This window comes from Ursus arctos, unplaced genomic scaffold (assembly GCF_023065955.2).
Source record: "Ursus arctos isolate Adak ecotype North America unplaced genomic scaffold, UrsArc2.0 scaffold_11, whole genome shotgun sequence".
Lineage (NCBI taxonomy): Eukaryota > Metazoa > Chordata > Mammalia > Carnivora > Ursidae > Ursus > Ursus arctos.
This window is the reverse complement of record NW_026622775.1, coordinates 3809128-3824985: the sequence shown is the minus strand read 5'-3', so window position 1 is coordinate 3824985 and position 15858 is coordinate 3809128. Positions and strand designations below refer to the sequence as shown.

Here is a 15858-nt window from a genome sequence, read left to right as displayed (position 1 = left end):
CTGTCTTGGAAACTTGAAAGTTTTCTTTTTAGCAAGCTGGCCATTTGTGGTAATGTACCACCAAGTAGCAAAGAGGTCAGCCTCTCTGCTTAAATATGGCATAATTACACAGTTCATCAAATGTGCGTGTGTACCGTGATTACTCTGGCTCAAATAAAATCTTGTCTTTTAAAATAAAAATGAATCTAGAAGTAAAAATGCAATGAGACATGAATAAATATGAACTAAGATGGAAACAAAATTTGGGAGGGGGTTGTTCTTAGTAAGAGGCTGCCAGAGAGAGGTCAGCTCTGGTCAGGGAGAGAGTACGTTTGTTGGAGGCAGAGTCGCTCCTCAGGATACAAGTAAGTATTATAATCAAAACCACTGAGATCCTACAGTATCCTATACAGAGCTGAGGGCCTTCACAGAATGAGCACACACGTGGCACCTGAGTCTTTACCCAGCACTAAACTGGGTGATCCCTCCATCTCTCACTCAGGAATCTCCTCCAGATTCCCCACCATTCAAGTCTCTTGGATCTGGGACCATTTCCTCCAGTTTTTATGATTCTCTCCCCCTCTTTTGTTGTTTTGGCTTTTAAGATTTCTAGGAGATGGTTCGCTCTAGCTTCCTCACTAGTTATCAGCAGTTTGCTTCTCTTGTGAGAAACTTGGGTTTAAAAATGAATAACTTATACTTCCTTCAACTGGTTTATAAAGAGTTGACCTGGTTTACCTCGTGCATCATTACCCACCTCTCGGTCTCATGCAACAGGCTTCCAACGTTCCTTCCAAACAACGCCAGGGCAAACGACAGACTGGCATATTTATGTAATCCTTATTTCACACAGCCAACATCTTTTAAGGTCTTCTTTTATTTGATACAGAGAGAGAACACGCATGTAAGACCAGGGAGAGATGGAGAGAGAGAATCTCAAGCAGACTCTGTGCTGAGTGCAGAGCCTGAGGCGGGGCTCCATCCCAGGACCCTGAGATCATGACCTGAGCTGAAATCAAGAGTTGGACACTTCAGGACACTTAACCGACTGAGCCACCCAGGTGCCCCAAGGTTTTAAGTATTAGATGAAGGATGATGTTCAGAGAACAAAAGGAGAGTCAAGAAAGTCAACTCTCGTGACTCCAAAGAGTTATTTGGTGTCCAAATAGAACTAAAGTACCGGGGATAACTGGAAAAGAGGAAGAAGAAAGAAGGAAGTGAAATGAGGGGCTGGCTCATAGAACTTTTTGTAACTGAATCTTGAGCAAGATAAAGGAAGATGAAGCAAAGCACCCCGAGATCTGGGATGATGAACACATTCTGGGGGTAGGGGCCAGGGCTGAGCATCTCGGTGTAAACCGGAAGTCCCGAGGGTGGAAGCAGAGGCACCTCCCAGGCTCTAACGAGCTACCACAAAATGGGATGGCGATGCTGACCAAATAAATAAGTCAGCCACACGCTTTTACCTGGAGCTTCTAAGTCACGCACAGTCAGAAGTTACACCTCAGGCACAGAAAGTAAAAGCAGCAAACATTAGGAATGACATCATCAGTGACCATGCCTCTCTCTCTTGTTTTCAGAGTACTATCTATGGGCTTGGACACCTTGGATGTCACCTTGACCTCAGAATATGCCACCTTCAGAGAAGCATGAGGTTCAGCATATAGAAAAAGAACTCCAGATTCACCTGCCCCCATCTCCCTAAAGTGTCAAAAGCTTGCTACAGGGAAAAGTAAAGAATAATTCTTAACTTACCCTTGCAGAAAGGTTTACAGATAGTATATAATCCCAGTTTCCCATCACATCTCTAAACAAACAAAAGGTGTAAAAGAAGTGTACACATGAGTACTCTCTCCAGTCAGGATATACCCATTCACTTTTCACAGTACTTTGCTTAAACTGTAAGAGTGTCTTAGTGGGCGAGCTTCTCTAATTGTCAGCAGTAGGAAATATGATGAAAATAAGCAGCAAAGGGGCTTCCCAGGGGAAACATCATGGGCAAAGAATATTTCATTACAATTAGGAGACCTGGCTTTAATCTGGATTCTGATATTGCTAATTGTGATCTTTAAAAAGTGACTTTAACAGGTCCAGCAGGCAGAAAATCAGTAAGGACATAGTTGAACCCAACAATAAAAATCAATCAACTGTGGGATGCCTGGGTGGCTCAGTTGGTTAAGCGTTTGACTCTTGATTTCGGCTCAGATCATGATCTCAGGGTCGTGAGATAGAACCCCACATCCTCCTTAAGATTCTCTCTCTTGGGACGCCTGGATGGCTCCGTCAGTTAAGCATCTGCTTCAGCTCAGGTCGTGATCCCAGGGTCCTGGGATTGAGTCCCACATCGGGCTTCCTGCTCAGCAGGAGCCTGCTTCTCCCTCTGCCTGCCACTCCCCCTGCTTGTGCTCTCTCTCTTTGACAAATAAATAAATAAAATCTTTAAAAAAAAAAAAAAGATTCTCTCTCTCCCTTTGCTCCCCTCCTCCTGCTCACACAAGCGCATGCATGTGTGTGCGCTCTCTCTCTCTCTCTCTCTCAAAAGATAAAGAAACTCAATCAACTGGATCAACTGACATACGCAGAGGACTTCATCTACAAGCAGCAGAATACACATTCTACTCAAGTTCACATGAACATTCACTGATAGACCATATTCCAGGCCATAAAACACACCTTAAATAAGACAGAAATTAAACAGTGTCTCCCTTCTCAGACCACAGTGGAATTCAACTAGAAATCAATAATAAGGAGCTGGAAAATCCCAAAATAGTTGGGAGATTAAACAACACACTTCTAATTAACACATGGGTCAATGAAGAAATTAAGAGAAATTTTAAAACATTTTGAACTAAATCAAAATAAAATCACAACTTATCAAAATTTGTGGGACACAGCAAAAGCAGTAGAGGGAAATCTACAGTAGCAAATGCATATATTAGAAAAGAAGATATAAATCAATAAGCTAAGCTTATACCTTAAGAAACTAGCAAAAGAAGAGCAAATTAAATCCAAAGTAAAAGAAAATAATAAAAATTACAGCATAAATCAATGCAATTGAAAAGAAATTAATAGAGAAAAATCAATGGAACCATTCCTGATAAGAAGATTACTAAACTTAGTAAGTCTCTAGGCAGGCTAAGAAAAAAAGGACAACACAAAGCACTAATAACAGAAGTAAAAGAGAGGGCATCACTACAGATTTTAAAGGGATAATAATGCAGTACTATGAACAATTCTATGCCCCCAGATTTGATACCCTAGGTGAACTGGACCAATTACTTGAAAGATACAATCTAAGAAAACTCACACAAGAAACCGACCATCTGAATAGGACTGTATCTATTAAAGAAATTGAATCAATTAATAACACTCCAAATACAAAACTCCTGGCCCAGATGGCATCATGGGTAAATTCTACAAGCATTTAAGGAAGAAACTATACCAATTCTCTACAATCTCTTTTGGAAGACAGAAGCAAAGTGAATACTTCCCAACTCACTCTATGAGGCCAGCATTACTATAACACCAAAACCAGACAAAAACATTAAAAAAGAAAACTACAGGCCACCAATATCTTTCATCATGAACAAAGATGAAAAAATCCTCAACAAAATATTAGCAAATTTAATCCAACAATGTATACAAACAATTACACACCGTAACTATGATTTATACCAGCGATGCAGAGGTAATTAAGCATTCAAAAATCAATAACTGATCTGTCACATCAAGGGGCTAAAGAAAAGTCACATCACCATATCAATAGATGCAGAAAGAGTATTTGACAAAATGCAGCATTCATTCCTGATAGAAAACTCTCAGTTAAGAACAGAAGGAAACTTCCTTAACCTGATAAAGAATATCTACAAAGGGGCGTCTGGGTGGCTCAACTGGTTAAGCATCCAAGTCTTGGTTTCCGCTCAGGTCATGATCTCAGGGTTGTGAAATTGAGCCCCATGTTGGGCTCTGTGTTCAGCGTGCAGTCTGCCTGGGATTTCTTCTCCCTCTCTCCCTCAGCCCCTTCCCCATTCACACACTCTTTTTCTCTAAAATAAGTAAGTCTTAAAAAAAAAATCAGTGAATGCCAGGAGTTAGGGTGGGGGAATGAAAAGGTGAAGCACTGGGAATTTTTAGGGCAGTTGAACTATTTTTATATGACACTGCAATGGTGGATACATGTCATTACACATTTTTCAAAACCCATAGAATACATAACACAAAGAGTGAACCCTAATGTAAACTATGGATTTTAGTTAATAATAATGTATCAATATTGGCTCTTCAATGATAACAAATGTATGACACACAAGTAAGACATTAATGATAGGGAAAACTGGGGGAGGAAGGGGCCCAGCATGTGGGAACCCTGCAGTTTCTGCTCACCTTTTCTGTAAACCTAAAACTGCTCCAAAAAATAAAACTTATTAATTAAAAAAAAAGTACTTCTCAGATTTACCCCTAAACTCATTCGTATTTAAGACAGTGATAATTTTTGTAAAGTATTTTAAAAATACTCCAAATACTGTGATTTAAGCTGTAAAGCAATATTCCAATGTTAATGGCAAAAACAGCCCTGGTTATGTCCTTCAAGAACAAAGACGATTCGCTCAAACACAACCGCTGATCTAAATTTGCCATGTAATTCAAAAGCACTTAAGATTTCTAAATGTAGAGAGCGTTCTAAACACTACTTGATGTTGACGAAGCGACCTCTGTGGTCAGGGCAGCACTCCATTTTGTGGTAGAACGTGTTTAGATCTGTAACTCCATCACTGCCCCCACAGGTTTTCATAGGCCACGTACATATTCATCCCAACCGACACCAAGGCTATGCTCTGTATACCAAATGGCAGGGCACACCTCACCCCTGCTGAAATTAAAGGCCTCATTCAGTGCGGCCTACGCACACAGAGGGAGGCGCTTAGCACAAATCCATAATGTGCCATTTGCAAAACTGTACCCAGATGAAACCACACCTCAGAGAAGACTTGTTTTGCTTCCAACAGGACATCTAAGACCTCCCTTAAGGACATTCTTGTAGCCAAACACTCACATTCATGGAGCCCCCTACCGGAAGAGTTCCCAAGCTGCATTTGCCTCAAGCAACTTTCTACCAAGAATGTTCCATCAGTTAAGATGCGGCTGACATGAAGTATATCTGCCAATGAGACGGAAATGTGACTACAGAAACAGGGGCCAGGTCCAAAAGGTATTTTTCTGCCATTTGCAAAGTTCCATGTAAGTTGTATACTGTGTGGTCTTAAATTAAACATGTCAATTTCAATCCAGCCTTCTTAAGGCTTCTACGAATTACATCTTCAGTTCACAACTGCACAAGGAACCTGGTTACCCTGAACGCCTTTTGTAAAGTAGAACCCTACTGCGTGACGATTTTACTCTTTAGTCTAACCCAAAGGGTGTGGGGCCTTGGAACCTCTTCCTGTGAAAGCAGCCTCGGGACGGAGGCTGACCCTAAGGAGTCTGGGCCTCGTACTTCCGTTTCCAGCGTCCTGTAGCTGACACACCCTCAGTGTATTCCTCTTCTCATTGACAACTGCGTCCATGGCAATTCACAGCTGACACCACATTACTTCCACTACTTCCGTTTCCAGACATAATATTTAGAAACTATTAGTAACACATACGGTTTATAAACAAATAATAATAAAGGTGGCTTATCAGACAGCTATATTTGTTAAGTTCTGGCTGGGTTTAAAGACTCAATCCAAATTCTTTGTAGAAGATAATCAAATCTCATTTGAATGAATTAAAATGTTTTTGAGGACAAATGATTTAAAAAGGCATTTTTATCAGCATTTCCTTTTTTTGTGTGTTTCACGTTGGAAGGAATCAAAGGATTCTTAGAATTCAAAAATAGGTAATTAATTACTTGTATAAAAAAGTATGTATCCAACCCTGATTGTTTCACAAACAGCATGTCAGAAGCATGGTGCAAAGACATCATTTAAAACAACAATTCAGCTTCATTTTCTGAATGATGGCTGAGTAGGGCCAGGGCTCCACTGCCTGTGCAAATGGGGCAAAAAGAACAGAAGTGAGGTTTACGGACTGATACCATACATTACCTTTACTTTTTATTTTTTTCCACTTCACCCTTTAGAAAGATCTTATAAATTACATCCATCTGGCTGTAATTTCATAATTTTCCTGCTTCTTGTTCACCTACTAAAGGTGATGGACTTGTCAAGAAGGTAAACAAAACAACTAAAAAGCAAGATTAGAAAGGGTTGGGGGCACCTGGGTGGCTCAGTTGTTTAGCATTTGCCTTCGGCTGGTCCTGATTTCAGGGTGCTGGGATCCAGCCCCATGTCGGGCTCTCTGCTGAGTGGGGAGTCCACTTCTCCCTCTGCCCCTATGCACCCCCTCCCCCACTCATGCTTGCACTCTCGAAGGAAGGAAGGAAGGAAGGAAGGAAGGAAGGAAGGAAGGAAGGAAGGAAGGAAGGAAGGGTGGGGGGGGAAGTAGACTTGGATTACACCACTGAATAGAGATCTTGAAAAAAAAGATTAAGATCTGTATGTGACTGCTGGTAGATGAAGATACAGTAAAAGGAAGTAATCATTGCAAAATTTAGAACTTTGTGTCGTCCACTGAGCCTCCAAAATTCACTGAGGCACAGTAGGAAATTACAAAACCGGTCATTAAGACAGGTATACCTTTCTCCAGTTTTCATGACTATTGGCCAGATAACTGGAACGAGCTTGATCTAAATTTCTCTCTCTCACATACATGAACACACAGAGATGGATACAGAGAAAGAGCCAAACTAGAGGTTCCATCACCTAATTTCAGTATATTCCCTGCATTTCTCCCAACCTCATATATCACATGAATCATCCTCGATAAACCCACGTCTCTTAGACATGCATCATCCCGACCTTAACGACAAAAGAATCTGAGTGGTAAAGAACAGTTCATCACCCCCTTAATTTCCTTCTCTTCAAAAGCTTACTAGTATCTTATATCTTTAGTTCACTTTTCTCCTAAGTTCCTGTCGGGCTGCCTTTTAGACAGATATGCTGCCTTGGAAACACAGAAGCAATCACTCATCAGATATCCCTTTTCACCTCTATGCCACACCGTTTCATGATCTTCACCATGTTTTAGAAAAGTACTGGAAGAATCCGCCAACTTAATCTCCTTAGGTGGGATTGCAACTTTGTGCACGTGCAAATCTTCAGGCTGCACAATAAAACCTGGACTGCTCCTGACGGTCACCACCTTCCTGAATCTGCTCCTGACCAAGAGTGTCCTGGAAATGGAGTCAAAGTGGATTAAAGAGACTGAGTAGCCCCAGCCTTCCTAGTAATCTTTGCTTCTTCACCTAAATATAAAAGTGGATGAACTAGACCACTTAGGGTTTTTCATACTCTACTTCAGATGCTTTTATTTCACCCTTCCCAACCTCATGGAAGATTAAATTAAAAAAAAAAAAAGTGTCACAGTAAGTGGCACCCATTATCACTGTGTCCCTACTAGAGATGGTCTCTGCCTCAAGACACTTCAAATCCAGTTGGAGATCCAAGGATACTACGTTAACTCAATAAAAGCCTATTTCTGACTTCTCTAAAATGAACCCCACAGACAATAACTGATAGACTGTGCATCCTCACTGGTGAAAATTGGTGCTATACGGGTGGAGGAAATGGTTTGGGATCCTTCAAAGGGCATTAAGATTTCACAGGGGGAAGGGAATAGTTAAGAAAAAGCTATCTAAAAAAGGCAATAATGGAAAAGAAAAAAAAAGGTTGAGAAACACTGACAGAGGAACCCAGAGGGCACCTTATTTGCTACTAATTGACTAAATGATCCAGAACAAGTTATTTAACCTGAGTCGCACCTCGATACAGCAACATAGGTTGTTTGCTCCCACTAACAACTACAAACGGCCATCATCTTCTCCACCTTTGCTTCTCAACTTGAATGTTCTTTCCTCAAGGGGTGTTTCCTGACCTAGAGAAGGTCTCCCCTCTTGTTCTCTCTAGGCACTACTGATTCACTTTCATAATTGCTGATTATATACTTGTTTCCTTGTTTTAATTGGATGGCTCCCACACGAGGTGGTAGGTTCCAAGAGGGAAGGGACCATGTCTGTCTGTTTACAACAGCACACACAGCCTGGCACAAAATGGCGCTCTCTGCTTCTTGCCAAGCACCCCCTCCTTCAACCGACTTGTATTCCCCCGACATACCGAAGGATGTGCCCGCACCCTTCTCTAGAGATTAACCCTGAGAGCAATTCACTAACACTTTCTTTTTAAGCCACTTCAAGATCCCCTTGGCCCCAGAACATAAACTCCCAGAGATTTCCCCAAGGACCTTCCATCATTTATAAAAATTTTAATATGACTTTCAGAGTTTTTACAATAATAAACTTGACACTAAGGGGGATGAGTTAGGGAAGGAATGTACATATTTTCAAAAGCAAGTTTGAATATCAAAATGGTACTTTTTACTCCTCAAGTTATCCAATATTTTAAAAGACCTTTCTTTTCTTATTCTAGTGGCTGTTGTCCTACCTTTGGGTATATCAATAACTGAGTTGCTAATAGACAATACAATGGAATAGTCTAGGATATACACCCAATTCTACCACATGCAGGGGAAAAAATCTAACGTGAATAACAGGTGAGCATCTGTATTGGACAGAGGGAAATCAAATGAGATATGAGAAGTCATTTCAAATCAGAACAGCTATATGGACACTAATCCATGAATATAGCTCCTGTCCATTTAGGAGCAGCCAGGTCAGGCATTATTACAGTAAAATGAATTTTAGTGAAAATATAACATAAGGGAATCATGAAGATGAGAAATTCATATATATGTGTGTGTGCATGTGTGCATATATATATATATGTTTATACATGTGTGTATAAATATATACGTATCTTTCTATAGCATCAAGACATTGGCAATTTCCAAACCATTAGTTGGAGGAAGTAAAAGAAAAATATATATACATATATGTATGCGTGTGTATGTATATATATTATATATGTATATATATTATATGTATATACGTGTGTATATATTATATACACATGGGTGTATATAATCCACATATGTATTTCCATCTATAGCTATCTAAAAATATGTACATATATGTTATCTGGATTAAAACAAAAATATATAAAATACTTCATTCCCTTAGTTTTCTATTAAATGCAGTCTTTAGGGGCACCTGGGTCGCTCAGTCGGTTACGTGTCTGGCTCTTGGTTTCTGCTCAGTTCATGATCTCAGGGTCCTGGGATCAAGCCCCGAGTCAGGCTCCCTGCTCAGCAAGGAGTCTGCCTGAGGATTCTCTCCCTCTTCCTCTTCTCTGCCCCTCCCCCTGCATGAGCACGTGTGAGCGTTCTCACTCTCACTTTCTCTCTCACAAATAAATAAATCTTTAAACAAAAAAAAATTTAAAAATAAATGTGGTCTTTAATTATGGTGACCATATAATCAACATCCTAACCAGGCCAGTTCTGAGAGTGCAAGATAGCCTTACCAGTAATTACACCAGGACAACAGTTATACACTGGGGCTGTCCTGGGCAAACCGAGACACATGATCACTTTAATTACAATAAAGTCCATGGAGGGGCCCCTGGGTGGTGCAGTTGGTTAAGAATCCAATTCTTGGTTTTGGCTCAGGTCATGATCTCAGGGTCGTCAGATGAAGCCCCATATCAGGCTCTGAGCTCAGTGAGGAGTCTGCTGAGTTTCTCTCTCCCTCTCCTTCTGCCCCTCCCCATGCTTGCAAACACTCTCTCTCTCAAATAAATAAATAAATCTTAAAAAAAAAAAGTCTATGGAAAGCTGCAAGATTTCATGAAATAAAAATCAGATGAACAATATTAAAATGTGTATCCTTTAGTAAAGTTTTTTAAAAAGGTTTTTTTTTTTAATTTAAAAAAAGGTTTTAAGAAATAAATTTTAAAAGATGAAGTCCACAAAAAATTTGGTCTATTATCAGACATCCTACTAGACAAAGAATATAAATTAGAGAATGAATAGTAAAGTATTAAACTAGGGAATTAATCGCTAAGAGGACCAGAAGCTTAAATTAATATTTTCTTTAATTAAGAAAGCCATCCTTTCTAAAAACATAAGCCAACCCCATATAGACATTTCTGCACCACAGTCTCCAGTACCACTTAGTTATTTTTGTTACTAGGAAACATTTGCACAAAAACAAGATTTATATTCTCCTCTTGCTTCTACTCTTCCACCTAAAGGAATAATCCTCTGTTATTAGCAATGCACTTAATATCTCCACAGCAACTAGTATAATTGCGGTGTTGCAACAGGAGGATAATGAAGTGGAAAACAAAGTGATAGAAATAGTGTAGAAGAAAAAATTTTCCACACAGCCCTGGTGGGAAAATAACCACCCCCCCCCACAAAAAAAAAGAAAAAAAAAGGAAAGAAAAAAATTGCTAAAAAGAACCCTTTTGAGGTTGCTATAATCAGTTGCTGTGAGGCCTTTAAGATGCATAAGAATGCAATGGGGTGAAAGTGGTAAATTGTATGGAGTAATTGCAGATGACTGCATCCAAAGAATTTGAAGGTGGGGAAGAGATGCAGTTTCTGAAATAGGGAAGTGATTGCCCAGGTGTTTGCATGTGGCTCCCAAGAAGGTACAAGGTATGAGGGAAAGGGCTAAGAAGAGAGGACCAGAGGGAAGACCAGAGCTAAGGAAGCCTTCCAAAGCAGCCACTGGCAGGCGGTGTGCGGGGAGGAGCAGAGGGATAGATGAGGGGGGTGGCAACCCTGGGCAAAAGCTAATCTCAGCCCAGCGAGATCATGGCCGTGGAAGGCAGAGGACAGCAGACTGAGAATCTAAAAACCTGTGCTCTTCATTGGCCTCTGCCTGCCACAACACAGGGGTAAATAACACAAGCAAAAACACGTTGATTCAGAAAACACTCAATGCACTGAGTCAGAAAACATATATTGAGTGTCTGCATCATGCTAAGAAACACAAAAAACAAAACAAACAAAAACCTATAAATTTTGCTGTTAAGGAGCTCAGTATGAAAGAACCTAATTTCACCAGAAAATCATGTTACATATGGTAGTCCAGTAACAGAGAAAGGCCTCAGTACTCCGAAACAAAGAGAGAACACCTAGCCCGCAGGGATGCTGTGGAAAAGGGAGAGAGTGAGGAAAGTTCCCTGCAGGAGACGCTGGAGGTCAATTCATTTGTGCTTTCAGTCACTTCTTTAAAAAACAAGATCACCATCTGAAAGAATCCTCCATATTGGTAAACCCAGAGAATACTGTGTTCTCCTCTTACTCAACTTCTCAAGAACTTACAACAGAACTGATTACTCCATCCTGCTCGAGATACCCGATTCTGTCCGCATCTGGAACACCCCTCTCTTCTGGTCCTCCTCCTGTCTCATTTGTTCCACCAAGGTCTCCTGCTTGATCTCTCAACTGTTAGTGCTTGGAGCCTGACCTCCGTCTCTCTTCTCTGCCTGTGAAATCTCTCTAGGTGACTGCAGAGTCCCCAAACAGCTCGCACCCCGACCTCACCCTTGAATGGAGGTCTCTCAGTCACTGCTGGCTGACATCTGTCTCCATGAGGAAGGACTAACAGGCAACCCAAGCTAACCGATGGCCAGAACAGAACTCTATTCCCTACAACCCTCGCACGCACCGCCCATCTGGAAGTCCTGCTGGACTTCTCCTACTCTCTCGGATCACTCACCCAAACTTCATTGTAAGTCTTGTCCATCCTACCTCCATCCCTCTCCAATCCATCCAGGGCTCTCCCTCTGCAACTTCGCCCCCTTATTGCTGGCCGCATCCCTGCCCAGGCAGTAGCTTCAACTTATCCCACTTCTACTCTTGGCCACTTCTCCGTCCTTCTTTGCCCAGCAGCCAGAGCTGTCACAAATGTAAATCGGATCACGCCCGCTTCTTCTTAGACCACTTGGGGACACCTTCTCACTGAACTGGCAAGAAGGTTCATCCTCCTTACAAAGTCTGCAAGCCCCACCCCGCCTGACCCCGCGGGCCTCGCCACTTCTCCCTCCCACTCCTTGTGTGACCAAGCACTCTCCTCCCCGGGCTGCGGCACGCATCCTTCCCTCTCATCCCTTACACCTCGGTGCAAGCCCCGCTGCTTCTAACAAACCTCTCTCCTTACTGCACGGGCGCAGGCTTTCCCAGTCACTCTCCACCAGGTGACCGTGCTGCCTTCGAAGAACGGGTCCAACTCTGAACTTCACCTTGTTTATGTAGTGGTCTTACTTGCTTACATTGCTCAACCTCTCTTTGCAGCATCTTTTCTTCTCTCAACACATAAACTCCAACAATCTGCATGAGGGTAGAAACCTTGACTCCTGTTCACGGAATCCCTGGAATCAAGAATAAAGTGCAGCACGTAGCAAGTGCTCCAAACGTTGTGTTGGATGTTATTAATTTCAGAAGGAACTGAAGAGGGCTTGGGAGTATGTCTCAACCGTCTGTGTCGTGGAGGTATTTGAATCAGTCAATACATTAATGAAACCCAAAGCAACCTATCTTGAGACTTTCGTGACTGCAGTGGCTTGCCCAGTAGCTGGGGATTTTTTTGCTATGAAACCCTTTGCTTTTAGTTATTTTCCCACACAGAACTGCACTCTTCCCTTCCTTCCTCCTCTCCCTTCTCTCCCTCTCACACCGTGCCTGGGCCTTCTTATATTCTCATCTTAAGAGTTCCTGGCAGATGGATATTTGATATCAAGTAATGATTTCTGTCATCTAGGTTTTACAGGAGGCTTGCTTCTCAAATTGTTACAATAAGCAACTGAGCAAGGGCATAACTGGTGAGCAGCATTATGCATACAAACAGGGTGAGGACAGGATAAAGACGGTGGCAGATGAACAGGTCGGACAGTGAGGTGAGAGACGTTCAGCACGGGGGCTGAGGCCAGGCCAGACGACACACACATCCCATGGTATCACAGTCATCTTTTCTGCACGCATGGGCTTAATTATCTAAATAATTCTTTGATAGGCCCAGGCACCCCTCCTGAGGTCGAAATTCACACATTTACGTCACAGATAACCTTAGAGACATGTTCCACGGTACCATTCAGCCTGTTCACTCTTTCTAGTAAAAGGCACCAGAACCAGATTTCCCTGGTGCTCACCAAGGTGACTCCATGACATCATTCAGTATTTATACAACACAACAGAATCGCTGGATGGCAACTCTTAAAGAATTCTCTCCAGATTCACAGAGGGGATTGCTGCTTGAGGACAGAGCTGGTCAGAGCTACACAGCAGAGTAGCTGCCAGCCACACGTGGCTACTAAGCACTCAGGATGTGGCCAATCCACGTAGAGATGCGGTGTGAGGACAGGATACATGCCGGATTTCAAAGATTTAGGAAAAAAAATGTATAAACATGTCAAAAATTTTTAGACTGATCATAATTGATAATATGAAATATAACATTTCAATATATTGAATTAAAATGTTCTTAAAATTAATTACACCTTTTAACTTCTTGTAAAAAAAATGAGGCTGTCGGAAAATTCAAATCACGTATGTGACTATCGTGTGTGGCTCACGCATATTTGCATTGGATAACCCTGGGTTCTTAGTGGATGGTTACCTGCTGGGGGGCGGGGGGGGGGGGCAGCACAGTGGTCCCAGGTCTGGTCTTTGCCCAGAAACTCTTTGATCAGTTCACCCAGGAGAGAGAAGCTCAGGAGCTGATTCATACTAACGAAAGATGCAACAGAAAACATCAGTCTATTAACTTATCAATGATGGCTAGGAGATGGGATCCATACCTTCTGGTACGAGCGAAGGTTACTAGGCTCTCACATAACCTAGACGTCCTCATTCTGCTATGGAGATACTGGCAGGGAAAAGCCAACTATTCACTGAGAATTACTTGTTTAGGATAAAGTACAAGCAAATGAGTCAAGAGTCATATAGGAACCCTGCACCCCCAAAGCCAAGGCCCAGGAAGTTCCTAGATGAGAGGAGTGAGGCCTAGAAAAATCTCCTCCCAAAGCATTTTAGAACACAGGCCAAAACTTTCTTTCCTCCATATCGTTTTGAGTTTTTTCCAAACCTTCACATTTATAAGAGGAAATCAATCCTACTTTTTTTTATACATCTATAATTTCCCCCCTAAACTAACAAAGTGACTCCAAATCTAGAAAAGGTATATTTAAAGGAAATGCAAATATGAAAACGTCCTATCTCTGTGGGTTTTAGGAGTTTCCAATTTTTAAAATATTTCTATACAAGGCAGTCTCTTCCCCCCAGAAACTGCCATTTATATATTTATGCCGTCCAGCTAATTTTCCACCCATATTTCTTTAAAATTATTTTTAAAACTCTTACATTAGCCCTTATTTCATTTTTTATATGGGAAAATTCCCAAGATTTTATTCCTTACACTGCTGCTATTTCTACATTGTACAAAGGAGAGACCCTTAATTAATGGAAGTTGTCTCCAAATCACAATGTAAGATTAGTTACTGGAGGATTCCTTAAAAAAAAAAAAAAAAAAGAAAACCCCATCCATTAAAATTGTTATTTTTAATTTTTAATATCAATAATTGATTCTTTGAGTCCAAGATATCACCTACCTGGGGGGCCTATAACCCTCTGGATATTTATTATAGATGATTCAATGAACAATACCATCTTTTATTTAATTCGTTATAGTTTGGGAAGTCCTTGCATAGACATATCCTTGCTCTCAGAGAATGCATACTAACATTGCTAGATAAGCAAAGAGCAAATTTTAAAAAATTAAAGGGAACCTGGAGTCAAAACTCAAGTGATCAGCTCCACTACATTTAGACTATCATCTCACCCCCAAATCAATGCAGGGTGGTGATGACCACTCCGTGGGGTGCAGTCACATTTCTGTCCAGCAGCTCTGATGGGAAAGGCCTAAGGGGGCGCCACTTACTCCAAAACCCATAGACTTTTTTTTGTTGAAACCTTGGTGCTGGCATTTTAAACATTTGCTAAGGGGTAAAAATATAGAATATCAAGTTAACTCCCTCTACCCCAAAGGGGTTAATTTGCATGTAAACTAGGACAGCCCTCCAAACGTAAACACTTGCTACACTTGATGTACCCATAACAAGAAATCATGAGATTAAGCAGCTTTCCCGGGGCTGACCTAAGGAGCAGAACCAAATGCAGATTGTTCTGGTAACTCTATTAGTTTCCCTTTGCTGCTATAACAGGTTACCACAAAGTCAGTGGTTTAAACAACACACGTTTATTTTCTTAACTTCTGGAGGTCAGAAGTACAAAATGGGTTGCACTGGGCTAGAATCCAAGTGTCAGCAGGGCTGCATTCCTTTCTGGAGGCCCCCAGGGAGCCTCTAGTTCCCAGCCTTTTCCAGCTTCTAGAAATCATACACGCCTTGGCTCGTGGCCCCCTACCAGCTTCAAAGCCAGCAATGGTCTTTGAGTTTTTTAAACTCGAAGCTCTATTAGTTCTCTCTGGTTCTGACTCTTGGGCTTCTCTTTTCCACTGGGACCAACCATCTAATCTCCATATGGTAATGTCAGCTGATCAGCAACCTTAATTCCCTCTTGCCATATAACATAAGGGATACAGTTTCTGGATACAGTTTCTAGGATGTGAAACCTTTGGGGGGGCCATTACTCTGCCTACCACCATCTCCAATACTAATTAGAAAACAGTCAATGAAACCTCACATGTACAAGCTGCTCTTTCAACTATAATAGGTGAAAGCCCTAAAACTTAAAGAATAAATATCATTAGAGTAGCAGGCATAAGACTGCAGATCTTCTTGCTGAGCTGATGCACTAATCAGGGGGATGGAAGAATATACTTCTTTCCCAGACGCAACACCAAGCCTGACTGAACAC

The 15858-nt window shown here is 41.5% G+C and overlaps 1 protein-coding gene across 6 annotated transcripts in view; it reads right to left on the bottom strand.

Annotated features, from left to right (window-relative positions):
• Positions 1-15858, bottom strand: part of SGMS2 (sphingomyelin synthase 2) — a 156981-nt gene that overhangs the window by 55619 nt on the left and 85504 nt on the right. The gene's annotated exons all lie outside the window — the stretch shown is intronic.